The sequence below is a fragment of the Zea mays genome, chromosome 4, assembly GCF_902167145.1.
Source record: "Zea mays cultivar B73 chromosome 4, Zm-B73-REFERENCE-NAM-5.0, whole genome shotgun sequence".
Classification (NCBI taxonomy): domain Eukaryota; kingdom Viridiplantae; phylum Streptophyta; class Magnoliopsida; order Poales; family Poaceae; genus Zea; species Zea mays.
The window spans coordinates 180713324-180736987 of NC_050099.1; the positions used below are offsets into that span (position 1 = coordinate 180713324).

At 48.5% G+C, this 23664-nt stretch overlaps 1 long non-coding RNA gene and 1 pseudogene across 1 annotated transcript in view; both read left to right on the top strand.

Moving 5' to 3' along the window:
* The first annotated feature begins 1535 nt into the window (after positions 1-1535).
* On the top strand, positions 1536-2052 carry LOC109945873 (uncharacterized; annotated as a pseudogene).
* A 252-nt stretch (positions 2053-2304) lies between these two features.
* LOC103654194 (uncharacterized) overlaps positions 2305-23664 on the top strand; it is a 70099-nt gene continuing 48739 nt past the window's right edge. The window contains exon 1 of the long non-coding RNA XR_002268829.1: positions 2305-2373. This is a non-coding gene — a long non-coding RNA (uncharacterized lncRNA). The remainder of the gene's footprint in view (positions 2374-23664) is intronic.

Consider the following 23664-nt stretch of genomic DNA (forward strand, 5'->3'; position numbering starts at 1 on the left):
CCTTTTATCCCTGCCTTAGAGATAAAAGACAATACCCTAAGGCCTTGTTTGGAAGTCCAATTCCGAGGGGGAAATTGGGCATTTCACCGTGGCCACAACCCACCGTGAAAATAGGCCCGGTGAAAATTTCCGGCCCGTTTGGAACGCGCTCACCCGGGTCAGCGCTCCTCCAACCCGGCCTCTCACCCGGGGAAACCCTTCCCGGACACCTGACTCCGGGCGCCTTTCCCCGCGAGCGAGGCGACGCGACGCGGCGACAGAACTCGTCTGCGCAGCCACAGTGCCACTGCTATCTATGTGCCGTCGTCCGCTCCATCACCACCATCTGTGCATCGTCGTTCGCTCTGCCGCCGTCCACAGCGCTGCCGCTGTCTTCCACGCACGATGTATGGTTTTTGCCCTCTTCTTGCTTACCTAGGGTTTCAAATCATTCCCCCAATTTGATTTCCAACATCCAGTAGGTTGTTGCTTACTCTTCTTCGGCTTTGATTTCCAAGATCCAGTAGGTTGTTGCTGTTAGGCCGCTCAGTATTCGGGTCAGTCAGCTGCGGGCGTCGTTGGCGTATTTTTTGTAAATCGAGCTCTCAGACGGCAGGATTCAGTCAGCACCGGTTAGTTAACTGTAAATCTCAAATTTCTGCTCAGCAGCGGGTCGTCGTTGGCTTACATCCTCTCAGTATCCCAATTTGGTTATCTGAATTTTATCTGAATTTGAGAAAAATGACCATGTACTTCAAAATTCCTAGCTGATTCTCTGCATGTCGCTACTTCCGCTCAGTATCTCTTTGCTAGCTTTTAATCTTCTCTGCACGTCGCTGGAGCTGGATGCTAGGTTGTCTGAACATCTGCCAGGATTTAATGCAGTCTACAAAGTAGACTTCCAATGGCACTATTTTCTTAGATAAACAAATTTTTGGTCTGTGGGTTTCGCCAGATTTCTGGTTCTTGCTTGGAGAGTGCATCAAGTCTTGATTCAGAACTTGGTCAGTAAAACAGTTTGGTCAGCAGAGTTGCAGACAATTAGTAATTATTTTATAAGTAAGATGATGCGATTTGGGTTAGCAACTTTGATGATTCACGGCTACCATCTTGGTGTAGAGCAAGCTGTAGTAGAGGGAAGAGCGGAAGAAGCCTACATTTGTCCTCGTGTTTAGTTTAATCCAATCATCTTATGGCACGACATGATTAAGAGTTACTTAAATTGTAGTAAAGCAGTTCTTTTGCCAAAAGACAGTGCTAGATATTATTGTTGATTCAATCGCCTTTGCACGTAAACAGCTGTTTGATTTTGATAATTTTATATTTCTTTCAAGTGATAATTGTAACTTTAGTTTGTTCTAATTTATATAAGTATAAACCATTTTGTTGTGGCATATTAATTCTGCTGGTTAAATTTTACAAGTGTATGATGTTTACCTGCATAGCCTTGTTCAAAATCTTTGCGAGAGCATTAGGTATTTTTTCGAACAGAAATGCTTATCATGCTTTTTTCTATGATTATGTGTTGCTTATCTAGTTTCTCGATTTCTCTAGATATGGGTTCTTGGGAAGAGCTAGCTAGGCAATTTTTGTTGGAGGAAGAAGAAGACGATGAGGAGTTTTTTTATTCTTCTCCCTGCTATACTTCCATTCCTCTCTGAAGAGAAAAGGTCTATCCATACCTCCTCTCTCTCTGGTGCCCAGAAGGTTAAGGAGATTCTTGAAGGGCATGAGAGTTGGTGCAAGTCTGAGTTTCGAATGGAGCCAGAAATATTTAGAGCCACATCAGATTTCCTTAGAAGAGAGGGTTTGTTACGTGACACACGAGGAGTTAAAGTCGAAGAGCAGCTTGGGATGTTCATGTATATGATCTCCCACAATGCCAGTAACCAAATGCTTCAAAAGGCTTTCCAACACAGTGGAGAGACTATCCATCGAAAAATATCAGAAGTTTTTGATATAGTTCCCACTCTAACTCAGCGGTTCGTGAAGCTTTCCAATTCTATCCAGACACATCCAAAAATTATAACAGATTCTAGGTTCATGCCCTTTTTTCAGGTGACCTATCAATAGTAGAAATATCAGAAGTGTCTATGGAAAAGTGTCTAGACAAGTTGGATAGAATTGATGGGTTCACTGATGAGGATAGATCATATGCAATGGAGGTCTTTGAATCTGCGATAAACAGAGAGGTGTTTATGAAGTCAAAAAACCACAATGCTAGATTACTTTGGTTGAAGAGGAAAATTAGGTAAGTTCTAATTCTTAGTTTCTATGCAATTGGAGTTTGTTTATATGATTATTGCTGGTTATTTTTCTCCACAGTGCTTGTAGAGCGCTCGCTACTATCATGTGATGTGTGGTGAATGTGGCGATGAAGAGATGGGCTTACAGGTATTCACTGTATTACAAACTGGTTATTTTTCTTGTTTTTTTAAAAAATAAAATAAAATATGTTATCATGCTGAATCTTCCAGAACTTGTGTATGCTCTGCTTCCATACTTCCAGAACTATATGCTCTGCTTACAGTTAACTTATGTATTCTGAATCTTCCAGAACTTGTGTATGCTGAATCCAGTTTATAGTCATATGCTCTGCTTCCATACTTCCAGAACTTGTGTTATCATGCTGAATCTTCCACTGTGACTTGTGATTGAGGCTTAAGCTTAACTCCATATAAGTATAACTCACTAGATGCTTAAGTTAGTAGAGAGCCAATGCATTATTAACAACTTATCTGACCTTTGGTTTAACATATACCAAGAATTTGCAATCGTGTATATATATATAATCTGCTTTTGTATTTCACATTTACTTCACATCTAGTCTTTCTAAGATAATGTTCATTGTGTATATACTAAATTGATTCATTTCAGCTACTAACTCCTACTGTTATATATTGTTTAATCACACTGCTATGCTATGCTACTAGCATTGAACTATATAATTGTGTAACCATATTGTCGGGGACCATAATTAGGGGTACCCTCAAGACTCCTAATTCTCAGCTGGTAACCCCCATCAGCACAAAGCTGCAAAGGTCAGGGATCGGTCCATTCGAGGGACTCGATCACGCCTCACCCGAGCCTAGCCTCGGGCAAGGGCAGCCGACCCCGGAGGATCTCCGTCTCGCCCGAGGCCCCCCTCCAGCGACGAACATACTTCTGGCTCGCCCGAGGCCCAGTCTTCGCCAAGAAGCAACCCTGGCCAAATCGCCACGCCAACCGACCAAATCGCAGAGGCATTTAATGCAAAGGTGGCCTGGCACCTTTATCCTGACGCGCGTCCTCCAGTCGACAGAGCCGAAGTGACCGCAGTCACTTCGCCGCTCCACTGACCGGCCTGATAGAAGGACAGCGCCGCCTGTGCCGCTCCGACTGCTGTGCTGCTCGACAGAGCGAGGCTGACAGGCAGCCAGGCCCGGCCTCAGGCACCATAGGAAACTCCGCTTCGCCCGACCCAGGGCTCGAACTCAGGCTAAGCCTCGGAAGACGGCGAACTCCGCTTCGCCCGACCCAGGGCTCAGACTTGGGCTCAGCCCCAGAAGACAGCGAACTCCGCTCCGCCCGACCCAGGGCTCGGACTCGGGCTCAGCCCCGGAAGACGGCGAACTCCGCTCCGCCCGACCCAGGGCTCGGACTCGGGCTTAGCCCCGGAAGACGACGAACTCCGCTCCGCCCGACCCAGGGCTCGGACTCAGCCCTGGCCTCCGCCGACGGTCTCCGCCTCGCCCGACCCAGGGGCTCGGACTTGACCTCGGCCTCGGAAGACAGACTCGACCTCGACCTCGGAGGAGCCTCCACATCGCCCAACCTAGGGCGCAGATCGACCACGTCAACAGGAGGCGCCATCATTACCCTACCCCAAGCCGACTCAGGCTACGGGAAACAAGACCGACGTCTCATCTGTCTCGCTCCGCCAGACAAGCAATGATGGCGCCCCGCACGCTCTATGACGACGGCGGCTCTTAGCCCCCTTACGGAAGCAAGAGGACGTCAGCAAGGACTCAACAGCTCCGACAGCTATCCTTCCGCCATGCTTCAGCGCTCCTCCGACGGCCACGACACCACACGAACCGGGTGCCAAAACCTCTCTGGCTGCCACGATGGCATGTACTTAGGGCGCTATCTCTCCTCCGCTAGACACGTTAGCACTCTGCTACACCCCCATTGTACACCTGGATCCTCTCCTTGCGCCTATAAAAGGAAGGACCAGGGCCCTCTTACAGAGGGTTGGCCGCGCGGGGAAGAGGACGGGACAAGCGCTCGCGTGAGGCCGCTCGCTCCCTCTCCCGCATGGACGCTTGTAACCCCCTACTGCAAGCGCACCCGACCTGGGCGCGGGACAAACACGAAGGCCGCGGGATTTCCACCTCCCTCTCTCGCTCTGGCTGCCCTTTCTTCCCCCTTCGCGCTCCGTCTCGCGCCGACCCATCTGGGCTGGGGCACGCGGCGACATTTCACTCGTCGGCCCAGGGACCCCCCGATCTCGAAACGCCGACAGTTGGCGCGCCAGGTAGGGGCCTGCTGCGTGTTGACGAATAGCTTCCCGTCAAGCTCCAGATGGGCAGTCTCCAGCAACCTTTTCAGCCCGGGACGGTGCTCCATTTCGGGAGTCTTGAGTTCATGTCCCTCGATGGCAGCTACGACATGATACTCCTTCCCCCGCCGTGTGACAGCAACAATGGCGGCCAACAGCCCGCCCGTCGGCGGCGGAATCGGCGACGTCTTCCCCGCGTGGTGGAAGAGCGACATTCGAGCTCACCCCACCCTCTCCCCCGCCGACGGAGGAGGAGGCGGGGCAACCAAGGCCAAGCAGGAGGCGGCACCTCGTCGGCTGTCGAGCAAGTCGACGGCGCCGGCGCCCCAACGGGGGGCGCGTCGGGCATCGACCTCGCGTTTGAGACGAAGACGAGCGCCGTCTCCCCGCGACACGCCAATTCCGAGCAAACGGACGACGCCAGCACGCTCGCGAAAGGCTTGTTGGGCGTCACCCTCGTACCTGAGACGACGGTGCAGTCAGTCCCTGACGTGACTTCGTCACCGCCCGTCGACCAAGAGGTACCCACCGGTTCCCATCTCACGCCCTTTGGATTCAGCCTCGACCCACCAAGCAACTTCGCTTTGGCGGACGCTCTCGTAGAGGCGAGTCCAAACCCTCTGGGGTTTCGTATGCGGTCACCCTGGGACCAGCTCGCGGACGTCTCGACCTACGGGCCCTCGGGGTCCGAGGAAGATGACGAGCCCGACTTCTGTTGGGATTTCTCCGGACTTGGCAACCCCAGTGCCATGCGGGACTTCATGACCGCATGCGACTACTGCCTTTCCGACTGTTCCGACGGTAGCCGCAGCCTCGGCGACGAGGACTGCGGCCCAAGTCGTGAATGTTTCCACGTTGATCTAGGGGGTCCCTCCGAAGGCAACCATCTCGGTATGCCTAAGAACGGTGATCTCCCTAGGCTTGTGCCACGCGTTGACATCCTACGGGAGCTAGCTATGGTCCCCGTTCCGGCGGGGGGTCATGACCCATAGCTCGAGCAAATCCGCGGGGTGCCGGCCAGGCTCGACGAGGGAGCAGGAGCGCTTGAGCCGATCCGCCGGGACGTCGGGCAGGAATGGGTGGGCCAACCTCCGGCCGGAGAAGTGCGCCATCTACCCCAGGGTATCCAGCACCGCATCGCCGACGATGTCAGGGTGAGGCCGCCACCCGCTTCCAGTGGGGTCGGCCAGAACCTGGCTGCCGCAGCAATGCTTCTCCGCATGATGCCGGAGCCATCAACCACCGAGGGGCGGCGAATCCAGGGAGAGCTCAAGAATCTCCTGGAGGGCGCCGCGGTCCGACGGGCCGAGAGCTCCGCCTCCCGAAGGCAGGGGTACCCCTCGGAACATCGCGCCGCGACTTCCCGATTCATGCGGGAAGCCTCGGTCCACACCGGGCGCACGCACAACACAGCGCTGAGAGCACCTAGAGGGGGGGTGAATAGGTGATCCTGTAAAACTTAAAATCTTAAGCCACAAAACTTGGATTAAGCGTTAGCACAGTTAAAGCCAAGTGGCTAGAGCGAAGATCTTGCACAATGCGATAACCACAAGGAGTTCAACACAGAGAAGACACAGTGATTTATCCCGTGGTTCGGCCAAGTACAAAACTTGCCTACTCCACGTTGTGGCGTCCCAACGGACGAGAGTTGCACTCAACTCCTCTCAAGTGATCCAATGATCAACTTGAATACCACAGTGTTATGCTTTTCTTTTCTTATCTCGTTCGCGAGGAATCTCCACAACTTGGAGTCTCTCACCCTTACACTTGAAGTTCACAAAGAAGCACGGAGTAAGGGAGAGAAGCAACACACACAAATACAAAGCAAAATGCGCACACACACGACCAAGAATCGAGCTCAAAAGACTATCTCAAAGTTCTCACTAGAACGGAGCTCGAATCACTGAGAATGACAAACGAATGCGCAAAGACTGAGTGTGGATGATCAAGAATGCTCTAAGGTTGCTTGGTGTCCTCCTCCATGCGCCTAGGGGTCCCTTTTATAGCCCCAAGATAGCTAGGAGCCGTTGAGAGCAAATCTGGAAGGCCATTCTTGCCTTCTGTCGTCGGGTGCACCGGACAGTCCGGTGCACACCGGACACTGTCCGGTGCCCGATTTCTTTCCTTAAACGGCGCAGCCGACCGTTGCAGATCTGGGAGCCGTTGGCGCATCGGACATGTCCGGTGCACACCGGACAGTCCGGTGCCCCCTTCCGACCGTTGGCTCGGCCACGTGTCCCGCGCAGATCGCGCGGCCGACCGTTGGCCCGGCCGACCGTTGGCTCACCGGACAGTCTGGTGCACACCGGACAGTCCGGTGAATTTTAGCCGTACGCCGTCGGCGAATTCCCGAGAGCAGCCTCTTCACGCCGAGTCAGCCTGGCGCACCGGACACTGTCCGGTGCACCACCGGACAGTCCGGTGTGCCAGACTGAGCTGAGTCTTGGCTGTACACAACCAAGTCTTTTTCACTCTTTTCTTTTCTTCTTCTTTCTGTTTCTAACACTTAGACAAGTATATTAGTACACAAAACCAATGTACTAAGGCTTAGAAACATACCTTTACTCTTGATTTGCACTTTGTTCATCCATGAGCATAATTTCACATTTAAGCACTTGTGTTGGCACTCAATCACCAAAATACTTAGAAATGGCCCAAGGGCACATTTCCCTTTCAATCTCCCCCTTTTTGGTGATTTATGCCAACACAACATAAAGCAACTAGAACAAGTGCAATATCACTTCAAATAAAACTCAAATTTATTTTGATTTAATTTTGGCATATATGGATCATCCTTTGCCACCACTTGGTTTGTTTTTGCAAATCAAACTCAAATCTCTATCTCTAAGTCAAACACACATGTTGAAGCATAAAGAGTCATTCCAAAAGAGATTGATCAAGAATTTCAAAAAACTCCCCCTTTTTCCCATAATCAATACTTCTCCCCACAAGAAACCAACTTTTGACAAAAGAGACAATAAAAGAGTTTTTGACAAACCAAAAGCTCTATTCTACTATTTTCAAAATTTCTCAAGTGGTAGCTGATCCATTTATTGCTTTGGCCTTTATTTTCTCCCCCTTTGGCATCAAGCACCAAAACGGGATCAATCTTGGCCCTTTAACCCCATTGCCTCACCAAAATCTTCAATAAGAATACAAAGGCAATAAGAGTACATGAGATGAACTTGGAATAAGTTACCCTCTCATCGGAGTGCAGTGGAAGTCTTTCATGGTCCAAGTCCACCTTTTCCCTTTCAATTCACCTTCGAGACTAAATCAAGCAAACTCAAGCATATGGTTAGTCTCAAAGAGTCAAGTTGTAACACAACTCCCCCTAAATATGTGCATCACTTACACAAGGACTTGTGAGGTCCAGGGAATGTTTGTACAACTTGAGCACCACGATAAGCAACAAAATGCAGAATGAACATGATCAAAGGCATAAACACATGTATGCTACAATTCAATCCAAGTTCCGCGAATCTAAGACATTTAGCTCACTACGCAGTCTGCAAAAGGTCTTCTCATCTAGAGGCTTGGTAAAGATATCGGCTAGCTGGTTCTCAGTGCTAACATGAAACACTTCGATATCTCCCTTTTGCTGGTGGTCTCTCAAAAAGTGATGCCGGATGTCTATGTGCTTTGTGCGGCTGTGCTCAACAGGATTTTCCGCCATGCGGATAGCACTCTCATTATCACATAGGAGTGGGACTTTGCTCAGATTGTAGCCAAAGTCCCTGAGGGTTTGCCTCATCCAAAGTAGTTGCGCGCAACACTGTCCTGCGGCAACATACTCGGCCTCAGCGGTGGATAGGGCAACAGAAGTTTGTTTCTTAGAGTTCCACGACACCAGGGACCTTCCTAAGAATTGGCACGTCCCCGATGTACTCTTCCTATCGACCTTACATCCAGCATAGTCGGAATCTGAGTATCCAACCAAGTCAAAGGTAGACCCCTTTGGATACCAGAGCCCGAAGCAAGGCGTAGCAACCAAATATCTAAGGATTCGCTTCACCGCCACTAGGTGACACTCCTTAGGATCGGATTGAAATCTAGCACACATGCATACGCTAAGCATAATATCCGGTCTACTAGCACATAGATAAAGTAAAGACCCTATCATTGACCGGTATGCTTTTTGATCAACGGACTTACCTCCTTTGTTGAGGTCGGTGTGTCCGTCGGTTCCCATCGGAGTCTTTGCGGGCTTGGCGTCCTTCATCCCAAACCGCTTTAGCAGATCTTGTGTGTACTTCGTTTGGGAGATGAAGGTGCCGTCCTTGAGTTGCTTCACTTGGAACCCAAGGAAGTAGTTCAACTCGCCCATCATCGACATCTCGAATTTCTGCGTCATCACCCTGCTAAACTCTTCACAAGACTTTTGGTTAGTAGAACCAAATATTATGTCATCGACATAAATTTGACACACAAACAAATCACCATCACATGTCTTTGTAAAAAGAGTTGGATAGGATTTCCCAACCTTGAAAGCATTAACAATTAGAAAGTCTCTAAGGCATTCATACCATGCTCTTGGGGCTTGCTTAAGTCCATAGAGCGCCTTAGAGAGCTTACACACGTGGTCGGGGTACCGTTCATCCTCGAAGCCAGGGGGTTGCTCCACGTACACCTCCTCCTTGATCGGCCCATTGAGGAAAGCGCTCTTCACATCCATTTGGTACAACCTGAAAGAATGGTGAGCGGCATATGCTAGCAAGATACGAATTGATTCTAGCCTAGCCACAGGAGCAAACGTCTCCTTAAAGTCCAAACCTGCGACTTGGGCATAACCTTTTGCCACAAGTCGAGCCTTGTTCCTCGTCACCACCCCGTGCTCGTCCTGTTTGTTGCGGAACACCCATTTGGTTCCCACAACATTTTGCTTAGGACGAGGCACCAGCGTCCAAACTTCATTCCTCTTGAAGTTGTTGAGCTCCTCTTGCATGGCCAACACCCAGTCCGGATCTAGCAAGGCCTCTTCTACCCTGAAAGGCTCAATAGAAGAGACAAAGGAGTAATGTTCACAAAAATTAACTAATCGAGACCGAGTAGTTACTCCCTTGCTAATGTCACCCAGAATTTGGTCGACGGGATGATCCCTTTGAATCATCGCTCGAACTTGGGTTGGAGGTGCCGGTTCCGCTTCTTCCTCCATCACATGATCATCTTGTGCTCCCCCTTGATCACACGCCTCCTGTTGATGAACCTGTTCATTGTCTTGAGTTGGGGGATGCACCATAGTTGAGGAAGAAGGTTGATCTCGTTCATCATGTTCCTGTGGCTGCACTTCTCCAATCGCCATGGTTCGTATAGCGGCTGTCGGAACATCTTCTTCATCTACATCATTACAATCAACAACTTGCTCTCTTGGAGAGCCATTAGTCTCATCAAATACAACGTCGCTAGAGACTTCAACCAAACCCGATGATTTGTTGAAGACTCTATACGCCTTTGTATTTGAGTCATAACCTAACAAAAACCCTTCTACAGCTTTGGGAGCAAACTTAGAATTTCTACCCTTCTTTACTAGAATGTAGCACTTGCTCCCAAATACACGAAAGTAAGATACATTGGGTTTGTTACCGGTTAGTAGCTCATATGAGGTCTTCTTGAGGAGGCGAGGCGATGAAGGTAGACCCTGTTGATGGCGTGGCAAGCCGTGTTCACGACTTCCGTCCAAAAGCACTCGGGGGTCTTGAACTCTCCTAGCATCGTCCTCGCCATATCGATGAGCGTCCTGTTCTTCCTTTCTACCACACCATTTTGTTGTGGTGTGTAGGGAGCGGAGAACTCGTGCTTGATTCCTTCTTCCTCAAGGAACTCCTCCACTTGAAGGTTCTTGAATTCGGACCCGTTGTCGCTCCTTATCTTCTTCACCTTGAGCTCAAACTCATTTTGAGCTCTCCTTAGGAAGCGCTTGAGGGTTCCTTGAGTTTCAGACTTATCCTGCAAAAAGAACACCCAAGTGAAGCGGGAAAAGTCATCAACAATGACTAGACCATACTTACTTCCCCCTATACTCAGATAGGCGACTGGTCCGAAGAGGTCCATATGCAGCAGCTCCAGAGGTCTTGAGGTGGTCATCACATTCTTGCTGTGATGTGCTCCTCCCACTTGTTTACCTGCTTGACAAGCTGCACAAGGTCTATCTTTTTCGAATTGCACATTAGTCAAACCTATCACGTGTTCTCCCTTTAGAAGCTTGTGTAGGTTCTTCATCCCCACATGTGCTAAGCGGTGATGCCACAGCCAGCCCATGCTAGTCTTAGCTATTAAGCATGCATCTAGACCGGCCTCTTCTTTTGCAAAATCAACTAAATAAAGTTTGCCGTCTAATACACCCTTAAAAGCTAGTGAACCATCACTTCTTCTAAAGACAGACACATCTACATTTGTAAATAGACAGTTATATCCCATATTGCATAATTGACTAACCGATAGCAAATTATATCCAAGAGACTCTACTAAAAACACATTAGAGATAGAGTGCTCATTAGAAATTGCAATTTTACCTAACACTTTTACCTTGCCTTGATTCCCATCACCGAATATAATTGAATCTTGGGAATCCTTATTCTTGACGTAGGAGGTGAACATCTTCTTCTCCCCCGTCATATGGTTTGTGCATCCGCTGTCGATAATCTAGCTTGAACCCCCGGATGCATAAACCTGCAGGGCAAATTTAGGCTTGGGTCTTAGGTACCCAACTCATGTTGGGTCCTACAAGGTTAGTGCAAATATCCTTAGGGACCCAAATGCAAGTTTTGTCTCCCTTGCATTTTGCCCCTAACTTCCTAGCAACTATTTTCCTATCCTTTCTACAAATAGCAAAGGAAGCATTTAAAGCACAATAAATTGTAGAAGGTTCATTCACTACTTTCCTAGGAGCATGAATAATATTCTTTCTAGGCACATGATGAGTAGCATTTCTCCTAGACATATTTCTACCATGCATATAGGAAGAACTAGACGCAAACATGGCATGAGAGTCAAAATCATCATAAGCATTATAATTCCTATAAGCATTTCTAGTTTGTCTCCTATCATGATACATAAAAGCATGGTTCTTTTGCACACTACTAGCCATAGGGGTCTTCCCTTTCTCTTTGGCGGGAATGGGAGCCTTATGGCTTGTTAAGTTCTTGGCTTCTCTCTTGAAGCCAAGTCCATCCTTAATTGAGGAGTGTCTACCAACCGTGTAGGCATCCCTAGCAAATTTTAGTTTTTCAAAATCACTTTTGCTAGTCTTAAGTTGGGCATTAAGACTAGCTACCTCTTCATTTAATTTAGAAATGCAAGCTAGGTGTTCATTATAAGCATCAAGGTTAATATCTTTACACCTAGTGCACGTTATAGCATTTTCTACACAAGAGGTAGATTTACTAGCAATCTCTAACTTAGCATTCATATCCTCATTAATGCTCCTTAATTTAGAAATTGTCTCATGGCAAGAAGATAATTCACAAGAAAGCATTTCATTTCTTTTAACTTCTAGAGCATGAGATCTTTGAGCTTCTACAAATTTATCATGCTCTTCATACAATAAATCCTCTTGTTTCTCTAAGAGTTTATCCTTCTCATTCAATGCATCAATCAATTCATTGATTTTATCAATTTTATTTCTATCCAATCCCTTGAACAAGCTAGAGTAGTCTATTTCCTCATCGCTAGATTCATCATCACTAGAGGAATCATAAGTAGTACCGTCTCGAGTACATACCTTCTTCTCCTTTGCCATGAGGCATGTGTGACGCTCGTTTGGGAAGAGGGATGACTTGTTGAAGGCGGTGGCGGCGAGTCCTTCATTGTCAGAGTCGGAGGAGGAACAATCCGAGTCCCACTCCTTTCCTAGATGTGCCTCGCCCTTGGCCTTCTTGTAATTTTTCTTCTTTTCCCTCTTGCTCTCGCGTTCCTGGTCACTTTCATTTTCGGGACAGTTAGCAATAAAATGACCAATCTTACCGCATTTGAAGCATGAGCGCTTCCCCTTTGTCTTGGTCTTGCTTGGCTGCCCCTTGTGACCCTTTAGCACCGACTTGAAGCGTTTGATGATGAGAGCCATCTCTTCATCATTAAGTCCGGCCGCCTCAATTTGTGCCACCTTGCTAGGTAGCGCCTCCTTGCTTCTTGTTGCTTTGAGAGCAAGAGGTTGCGGCTCGTTGATCGGTCCATTCAAGGCGTCGTCCACGTACCTTGCTTCCTTAATCATCATTCGCCCGCTGACGAATTTTCCTAGGACTTCTTCGGGCGACATTTTGGTGTACCTGGGATTCTCACGAATATTATTCACCAAATGAGGATCAAGAATGGTAAAGGACCTTAGTAATAGTCGGACGACGTCATGGTCCGTCCATCGCGTGCTTCCATAGCTCCTTATTTTGTTGATAAGGGTCTTGAGCCGGTTGTATGTTTGGGTTGGCTCCTCGCCCCTTATCATCGCAAACCTTCCAAGTTCGCCCTCCACCAACTCCATTTTAGTGAGCATGGTGATGTCGTTTCCCTCGTGAGAAATCTTGAGGGTGTCCCATATCTGCTTGGCATTGTCCAAGCCGCTCACCTAGCTTGTTGTACTCGTCCCTGCACAAGGAGGCTAGCAACACAGTAGTAGCTTGTGCATTTTTATGAATCTGTTCATTAATAAACATAGGGCTATCCGAGCTATCAAACTTCATTCCATTCTCTACAATCTCCCATATGCTTGGATGGAGAGAGAATAAATGACTACGCATTTTGTGACACCAAAATCCGTAGTCCTCCCCATCAAAGTGTGGAGGTTTGCCAAGAGGAATGGAAAGCAAATGCGAATTCGAACTATGTGGAATACGAGAATAATCAAATGAAAAATTCGAATTGACCGTCTTCCTGTAGTCGTTGTCGTCGTCCTTTTGGGAAGAAGAGGATTCGTCGCTGTCGTAGTAGACGATCTCCTTGATGCGCCTTGTCTTCTTCTTCTTCCCATCTTTGCGCTTGTGGCTTGAGCCCAAGTCGGTAGACTTGTCATTCTTTGGCTCGTTGAAGATAGACTCCTTCTCGTTGTTGTTGACCACCATCCCCTTTCCCTTAGGATCCATCTCTTCGGGCGATTAGTCCCTTCTTAAAGAGAATGGCTCCGATACCAATTGAGAGCACCTAGAGGGGGGGGGGGGTGAATAGGTGATCCTGTAAAACTTAAAATCTTAAGCCACAAAACTTGGATTAAGCGTTAGCACAGTTAAAGCCAAGTGGCTAGAGCGAAGATCTTGCACAATGCGATAACCACAAGGAGTTCAACACAGAGAAGACACAGTGATTTATCCCGTGGTTCGGCCAAGTACAAAACTTGCCTACTCCACGTTGTGGCGTCCCAACGGACGAGAGTTGCACTCAACTCCTCTCAAGTGATCCAATGATCAACTTGAATACCACAGTGTTATGCTTTTCTTTTCTTATCTCGTTCGCGAGGAATCTCCACAACTTGGAGTCTCTCACCCTTACACTTGAAGTTCACAAAGAAGCACGGAGTAAGGGAGAGAAGCAACACACACAAATACAAAGCAAAATGCGCACACACACGGCCAAGAATCGAGCTCAAAAGACTATCTCAAAGTTCTCACTAGAACGGAGCTCGAATCACTGAGAATGACAAACGAATGCGCAAAGACTGAGTGTGGATGATCAAGAATGCTCTAAGGTTGCTTGGTGTCCTCCTCCATGCGCCTAGGGGTCCCTTTTATAGCCCCAAGACAGCTAGGAGCCGTTGAGAGCAAATCTGGAAGGCCATTCTTGCCTTCTGTCGTCGGGTGCACCGGACAGTCCGGTGCACACCGGACACTGTCCGGTGCCCGATTTCTTTCCTTAAACGGCGCAGCCGACCGTTGCAGATCTGGGAGCCGTTGGCGCATCGGACATGTCCGGTGCACACCGGACAGTCCGGTGCCCCCTTCCGACCGTTGGCTCGGCCACGTGTCCCGCGCAGATCGCGCGGCCGACCGTTGGCCCGGCCGACCGTTGGCTCACCGGACAGTCTGGTGCACATCGGACAGTCCGGTGAATTTTAGCCGTACGCCGTCGGCGAATTCCCGAGAGCAGCCTCTTCACGCCGAGTCAGCCTGGCGCACCGGACACTGTCCGGTGCACCACCGGACAGTCCGGTGTGCCAGACTGAGCTGAGTCTTGGCTGTACACAACCAAGTCTTTTTCACTCTTTTCTTTTCTTCTTCTTTCTGTTTCTAACACTTAGACAAGTATATTAGTACACAAAACCAATGTACTAAGGCTTAGAAACATACCTTTACTCTTGATTTGCACTTTGTTCATCCATGAGCATAATTTCACATTTAAGCACTTGTGTTGGCACTCAATCACCAAAATACTTAGAAATGGCCCAAGGGCGCATTTCCCTTTCAAGCGCCTGCGGCCCCGGGTCACCTCGGCAACGAGCACCATCACCGCGACCGTCGGGCCCACTGTAACGCCCCGAATTTTGCAGTTGAATTTTTTTTCTTTTCTTTACTCGCCAAAATTCGGGCGTTACCTTTTCTTTTTCTTTTTGCCCTCGCTACACCTTGACCTTTTCCAAAGTTCTAGCGGGATTCGGTTTGGATTTCCCGTGTAAGAAAAACCCTAAATACCTTATGTTGTTTGATGCACCATGCCGAACCTCGCATTTCTTTTGATTGCTTTGAAAGTGCAAATGCATTCATGTAGGAAGATCGGATTTCGAAAATAAGGAGAAGATCTTTTCTTTCTTTTTTCTCTCTCTTTCTCTCTTCTTTTTTTCTCTCTCTCCCGCGTCGTGGGCCGACCCCGGCCGGCCCAGCCGCCCCTGGCGCCCCCCCCCTTGGGCCCAATTGGCCCATGCCGCCCCCCTCCCTTTATTTTTCCCCAAAACCCCCCAATCCCTCTCCCTCTCTCATTTTCCCTCTCTCTCCCCTAGCGCCGCCCCTACCCGCCCCCTGCCCTAGCGCCGCCCCTCCCCGTCGCCGATCGGCCGCCCCGCCCCGTCCCCGTCGCCGGTGAGCCCCCTCCCCCTCCCCCTCTCCTCCCTCTCCCATTCCCCCTCCCCTTTCCCCTCGCCGCTCGGCGCCATGGCCGCCCGCCATGGCCGCCGCCATGGCCGCCCGCCTGGCCGCCCGCTCGGCCGCCCGCCTGGCCGCGCGCCCCGGCCGCCCGCTCGGCCGCCCGCCTGGCCGCGCCCCCGACCGCCCGCCTGACCCCTGGCCGCGCCCCCTGGCCGCTCGGCCGGCTCAGCCGCCCCGGCTCGGCCGCCCCTGCGCGCCCTGCCCCCGGCCGGTTCAACCGCCCCTAGGGCCGGTTCAACCGCCCCCCCTCTGTTTTTTTATTTTTTATTTTTTTATTTTATTTTATTTACTTTCTGTGATCATAGCTATTTTATTTTAAATAGGCTAATCGTTGTTCATATGCCATTGAAATAGGAAGTTTAATTTAAAATTCCGTTATGCTAATTGATTCATGTAGTTAATTGTTTATCTCGTGCGATGTTGATCAACTTAAAATGATTAGGTTCCCACTAGTGCATGTAACAGAATTCTTTTGTTAAGAACCAATTGTAATTGATCGTTAGCGCATAAGATTTAACCCCCTGCGAGACCCTTTCCCGTTTCTTTCTAACCATAACAAATGCGATATCGAATGTCATACTTGATGCATATTCGCTTTATTTGTTCCCTTGTATGGTGTACTGTTCTTTTGTATTAAATGTGGATGGATGTATGTATGTTTGCAATCGCATAGAGAACGATCCGGTCGAAGAGCCCGAGGAACCCGCAGGAGAAGCCCCTGAGCAGCAGTCGTTTGGTGGAGGCAAGTGTCCTTTGACCTATCTCTGTCCTATTCATTCTTTAATTCACCCCCCGCATTACATATTTATACCTAAGGATTGACTAGCTTTTGTTATCCATGTCCTTGTTTACCTATCTGGGTTGGATTATTACTGTTTAGCTTTATGCTATTGCTCAACTCTAATCAATGAACATGATGTGGTTATCTATGATACGCTGTTTTCCCTTCTCTTATTATGATGTTGTACTTGTGACCTTCAAGGGGGCTCGAGTGGTTTCTCGAGTGCCTCTCCGTAAGGACCTGTTCTATGGATGACCGCCCGGGAAAACAGTGCAACCATGAGGGTGGAATGGGGTGCCCTTAGCTGAATAATTAGAGGATCCGGGATGTAGTTCACTTAGCCGTCGTGCCGTCAATGGGGCTCGGTGTATGCGGCTCGCTCTGCCAAGTTTGGGTTCGCCCCTTGGGGAGGAGTGCGGTGCATTTAGGAAACCTAACGGGTGGCTACAGCCCCGGGGAATCTTTGTAAAAGCTACGTAGTGAAACCCTGCCTATTCACCTTGGTAGTGTTTAAGGGTTTGATCGGCCCGAGGCAAGAGGGAATCACGGCTTATGGGTAAAGTGCACAACCTCTGCAGAGTGTTTGAAAAACTGATATATCAGCCGTGCTCACGGTTTATGAGCGGCCAAGGGAGCTCCAGTGATTAGTGGTACTTGATCAGAGACATTGTGGTACAGGTGGTTATGAGATTGATGGTTATGATTATGCTATGGTGCTGGTAAGTGGTATTCTTTCCGTTTGGAAAGGGTACATCGGGTTAATAACTTGGGTTAATGCTAAAACTTGGCTTTCTACTAGTAAATAATAATCTGACCAACTAAAAGCAACTGCTTGACTTATCCCCACATAAAGCTAGTCCACTACAGCCAAACAGGATACTTGCTGAGTATGTTGATGTGTACTCACCCTTGCTCTACACACCAAACCCCCCCCAGGTTGTCAGCATTGCAACCACTGCTCAGGCGAAGATGAAGCTGTGGAAGGAGACTTCCAGGAGTTCCAAGACTACGACGAGTTCTAGGCGTGGGTTACCGGCAACCCCCAGTCGGCTGCCTGTGAAGGCCGTGTTATCTACGTTTCTTTTCCGCACTTTGATTTATTGTAAGAACTATATGGACGTCTCAGACGTATGATGTAATCGACTATTTCCCTTATTAATACTATTTTGAGCACTGTGTGATGATGTCCATATTATGTAACTGCTGTGTACGTGAATAACTGATCCTGGCACGTACATGGTTCGCATTCGGTTTGCCTTCTAAAACCGGGTGTGACACCCACCTCGACGAGAGGGTGCGCCGAGGCTACCACCCCAGGCGTGGGGGACGCTACGATAGCGGGGAGGATCAGAGTCCCTCGCCCGAACCACCCGGTCCGTAGGCTTTCAGCCGCGCCATACGACGGGCGCCGTTCCCGACCCGGTTCCGACCCCCGACTACTATCACAAAGTACTCGGGGGAGACGAGATCGGAACTATGGCTCGCTGAAAGTCGCCTAGAGGGGGGGGGTGAATAGGGCGAAACTGAAATTCTCAAAAATAATCACAACTACAAGCCGGGTTAGTGTTAGAAATATAATCGAGTCCGCGAGAGAGGGTGCAAAACAAATCGCAAGCAAATAAGAAGTGTGACACGCGGATTTGTTTTACCGAGGTTCGGTTCTCGCAAACCTACTCCCCGTTGAGGAGGCCACAAAGGCCAGGTCTCTTTCAACCCTTCCCTCTCTCAAACGGTCCCTCGGACCGAGTGAGCTTTTCTTCCCAATCACTTGGAACACAAAGTTCCCACAAGGACCACCACAAGATTGGTGTCTCTTGCCTCAATTACAAGTGAGTTTGATTGCAAGAAAGAATGAGAAAGAAAGCAAGCGATCCAAGCGCAAGAGCTCAAAAGAACATGACAAATCACTCTCACTAGTCACTAATGCTTTTGTGGAGTTGGGAGAGGATTTGATCACTTGGGTGTGTCTAGAATTGAATGCCTAGCTCTTGTAAGTGGTTGGAAGTGTGAAAACTTGGATACCATGAATGGTGGGTGGTTGGGGGTATTTATAGCCCCAACCACCAAACTAGCCGTTTGGGTGGAGGCTGACTGTCGTATGGTGCACCGGACATGTCCGGTGCGCCAGCCACGTCACCCGGCCGTTAGGGTTCCGACCGTTGGAGCTCTGACGCTGGGCCTGCCTGGATGTTCGGTGGCACACCGGACATGCACTGTAGAGTGTCCGGTACGCCAGCATGGGCGTGCCTGACTTCTGCGCGCGCTGGCGCGCATTTAATGCGTCCGCAGCTAGCCGTTGGCGCCGAAGTAGCCGTTGCCCCGTTGTTACACCGGACAGTCCGGTGTACACCGGACATGTCCGGTGAATTATAGCGGAGCAGCCGTTGTGAATTCCCGAGGCTGCCAAGTTCCAGAGTCGCGTCCTCTTGGAGCACCGGACACTGTCCGGTGAATTATAGCGCGCCGGCTCTGAGAATTCCCGAAGGTGAAGAGTTTGAAGTCGATCTTCCCTGGTGCACCGGACACTGTCTGGTGGCACACCGGACAATCCGGTGCGCCAGTCCAGGGAGCCTTTCGAGATGCCTTTAGCTCTCTATTTTGAACCCAACATTGGTCTTTTTAATTGGCTTGTTGTGAACCTTTGGCACCTAAATAACTTATACACTGGAGCAAACTAGTTAGTCCAATTATTTGTGTTGGTCAATTCAACCACCAAAATTATTTAGGAACTATGTGTAAGCCTAATTCCCTTTCAATCTCCCCCCTTTTGGTGATTGATGCCAACACAAACCAAAGCAAATATAGAAATGCATAAATGAACTAGTTTGCATAATGTAAGTGCAAAGGTTGCTGAGTTAGTTGTCATGATGTTCTTATGTGGATGATGGGCACCAACTTGCTTCCCTGCTTGGCATGCGCTACAAATCCTGTCTTTCTCAAAATGAACATTTGTTAATCCTAAAATGTGCTCTCCCTTTAGAAGCTTATGAAGATTCTTCATCCCAACATGTGCTAGTCGGCGATGCCAGAGCCAGCCCATGTTAGTCTTAGCAATTAAGCAAGTGTCGAGTTCAGCTCTATCAAAATTCACTAAGTATAGCTGACCCTCTAACACTCCCTTAAATGCTATTGAATCATCACTTCTTCTAAAGATAGTGACACCTACATCAGTGAATAAACAGTTGTAGCCCATTTTGCATAATTGAGATACAGAAAGCAAATTGTAATCTAATGAATCTACAAGAAAAACATTGGAAATGGAATGGTGAGGAGATATAGCAATTTTACCCAAACCCTTGACCAAACCTTGGTTTCCATCCCCGAATGTGATAGCTCGTTGGGGATCCTGGTTTTTCTCGTAGGAGGAGAACATCTTCTTCTCCCCTGTCATGTGGTTTGTGCATCCGCTGTCGATGATCCAACTTGAGCCCCCGGATGCATAAACCTACAAAACATGTTTAGTTCTTGAGTTTAGGTACCCAAATGGTTTTGGATCCTTTGGCATTAGATACAAGAACTTTGGGTACCCAAACACAAGTCTTTGACCCCTTGTGCTTGCCCCCAACATATTTGGCAACTGCCTTGCCGGATTTGTTAGTTAGAACATAAGATGCATCAAAGGTTTTTAATGAAATGTCATGATCATTTGATGCACTAGGAGTTTTCTTCTTAGGCAACTTAGCACGGGTTGGTTGCCTAGAACTAGATGTCTCACCCTTATATATAAAAGCATGGTTAGGGCCAGAGTGAGACTTCCAAGAATGAATTCTCCTAATTTTGTCCTCGGGATAACCGGCAGGGTATAAAATGTAACCCTCGTTATCCTGAGGCATGGGAGTCTTGCCCTTAACAAAGTTAGACAATTTCTTAGGAGGGGCACTAAGTTTGACATTGTCTCCCTGTTCGAAGCCAATGCCATCCTTGATGCCAGGGCGTCTCCCATTATAGAGCATACTTCTAGCAAATTTAAATTTTTCGTTTTCTAAGTTATGCTCGGCAATTTTAGCATCTAATTTAGCTATATGATCATTTTGTTGTTTAATTAAAGCCATGTGATCATGCATAGCATCAATGTTAACATCTCTACATCTAGTACAAATAGTGGTATGTTCTATGATAGATGTAGAGGGTTTGCAAGAATTAAGTTCAACAATCTTAGCACGCAATATATCATTCTTATCTCTAAGATCGGAAATGGTAACATTGCAAACATAAAAATCTTTAGCCTTAGCAATTAATTTTTCATTTTCCTTTCTAAAGCTAACAAGAGATATGTTCAATTCTTCAATCTTAGCAAGCAAATCATCATTATCATTTCTAAGATTGGGAATTGAAACATTACAAGCAATAGAATCAACCTTAGCTAACAAATTAGAATTCTCATTTCTAAGGTTGTCTATAGTCTCATGGCAAGTGCTTAGCTCACTAGATAATTTTTCACATTTTTCAACTTCTAGAGCATAAGAATTTTTAACTTTAACATGCTTTTTGTTTTCCTTGATTAGGAAGTCCTCTTGGGAGTCCAAGAGATCATCCTTCTCATGGATGGCACTAATTAATTCATTTAATTTCTCCTTTTGTTGCATGTTTAAGTTGGCAAAAAGAGTGCGCAAGTTATCTTCCTCATCACTAGCATTTTCATCACTAGAGGATTCATATCTAGTGGAGGATTTAGATTTAACCTTCTTCTTTTTGCCGTCCTTTGCCATGAGGCACTTGTGGCCGACGTTGGAGAAGAGAAGTCCCTTGGTGACGGCGATGTTGGCGGCGTCCTCGTCGTCGGAGGAGTCGCTAGAGCTTTCTTCGGAGTCCCACTCCTGACAAACATGGGCATCGCCGCCCCTCTTCTTGTAGTATCTCTTCTCCTTTCTTCTCCCCTTCTTGGCGTCGCCCCTGTCACTGTCACTAGATATAGGACATTTTGCAATAAAATGACCGGGCTTACCACATTTGTAACACACTTTCTTGGAGCGAGGTTTGTAGTCCTTCCCCCTCCTTTGTTTGAGGATTTGGCGGAAGCTCTTGATGACGAGCGCCATTTCCTCATTGTCGAGCTTGGAGGCGTCGATTGGTTGTCTACTTGGTGTGGACTCCTCCTTCTTCTCCTCCGTCGCCTTAAATGCAACCGGTTGTGCCTCAGACGTGGAGGGGCCGTCAAGCTCGTTGATCTTCCGTGAGCCCTTGATCATAAATTCAAAGCTCACAAAATTCCCGATTACTTCCTCGGGAGTCATTAGAGTATATCTTGGGTTGCCACGAATTAATTGTACTTGAGTAGGGTTAAGGAAAATAAGAGATCTTAGAATAACCTTAACCACCTCGTGGTCATCCCACTTTTTGCTCCCGAGGTTGCGCACTTGATTCACCAAGGTCTTGAGCCGGTTGTACATATCTTGTGGCTCCTCCCCTTGGCGAAGACGGAAGCGACCGAGCTCCCCCTCAATCATTTCCCGCTTGGTGATCTTGGTGAGTTCATCACCCTCGTGTGCCGTCTTGAGCACGTCCCAAACTTCCTTGGCGCTTTTTAGTCCTTGCACCTTGTTGTACTCCTCCCTACTTAGAGAGGCGAGAAGTATTGTTGTGGCTTGGGAGTTGAAGTGCTCGATTTGGGCCACTTCATCCACATCATAGTCGTCATCCCCTACGGATGGTACCTGTACACCAAACTCAACAACATCCCATATACTTTTGTGGAGTGAGGTTAGATGAAATCGCATTAAATCACTCCACCTAGCATAATCTTCACCATCAAAAGTTGGTGGTTTGCCTAATGGGACGGAAAGTAAAGGTGTATGTTTAGGAATGCGAGGGTAGCGTAGGGGGATCTTACTAAACTTCTTGCGCTCATGGCGCTTAGAAGTTATGGAGGGCGCGTCGGAGCCGGAGGTAGAAGGTGATGAAGTGTCGGTCTCGTAGTAGACCACCTTCCTCATCTTCTTTATTTTGTCGCCACTCCGATGTGACTTGTGAGAAGAAGTCTTCTTTTCCTTCTTCTTCTCTTTCCTCTTCTCCTTATTGCGGGACTCTCCCGATAGAGCTTTCTCGTTGCTTGTAGTGGGCTTTTCGCCGGTCTCCATCTCCTTCTTGGCGTGATCTCCCGACATCACTTCGAGCGGTTAGGCTCTAATGAAGCACCGGGCTCTGATACCAATTGAAAGTCGCCTAGAGGGGGTGAATAGGGCGAAACTGAAATTCTCAAAAATAATCACAACTACAAGCTGGGTTAGCGTTAGAAATATAATCGAGTCCGCGAGAGAGGGTGCAAAACAAATCGCAAGCAAATAAGAAGTGTGACACACGGATTTGTTTTACCGAGGTTCGGTTCTTGCAAACCTACTCCCCGTTGAGGAGGCCACAAAGGTCGGGTCTCTTTCAACCCTTCCCTCTCTCAAACGGTCCCTCGGACCGAGTGAGCTTTTCTTCCCAATCACTTGGAACACAAAGTTCCCATAAGGACCACCACAAGATTGGTGTCTCTTGCCTCAATTACAAGTGAGTTTGATTGCAAGAAAGAATGAGAAAGAAAGCAAGCGATCCAAGCGCAAGAGCTCAAAAGAACACGGTAAATCACTCTCACTAGTCACTAATGCTTTTGTGGAGTTGGGAGAGGATTTGATCACTTGGGTGTGTCTAGAATTGAATGCCTAGCTCTTATAAGTGGTTGGAAGTGTGAAAACTTGGATACCATGAATGGTGGGTGGTTGGGGGTATTTATAGCCCCAACCACCAAACTAGCCGTTTGGGTGGAGGCTGACTGTCGTATGGTGCACCGGACAGTCCGGTGCACACCGGACATGTCCGGTGCGCCAGCCACGTCACCCGGCCGTTAGGGTTCCGACCGTTGGAGCTCTGACGCTGGGTCCGCCTGGATGTCCGGTGGCGCACCGGACATGCACTGTAGAGTGTCCGGTGCGCCAGCATGGGCGTGCCTGACTTCTGCGCGCGCTGGCGCGCATTTAATGCGTCCGCAGGTAGCCGTTGGCGTCGAAGTAGCCGTTGCCCCGTTGTTACACCGGACAGTCCGGTGTACACCGGACATGTCCGGTGAATTATAGCGGAGCAGCCGTTGTGAATTCTCGAGGCTGCCAAGTTCCAGAGCCGCGTCCTCTTGGAGCACCGGACACTGTCCGGTGTACACCGGACAGTCCGGTGAATTATAGCGCGCCGGCTCTGAGAATTCCCGAAGGTGAAGAGTTTGAAGTCGATCTTCCCTGGTGCACCGGACACTGTCCGGTGGCACACCGGACAGTCCGGTGCGCCAGTCCAGGGAGCCTTTCGGGATGCCTTTAGCTCTCTATTTTGAA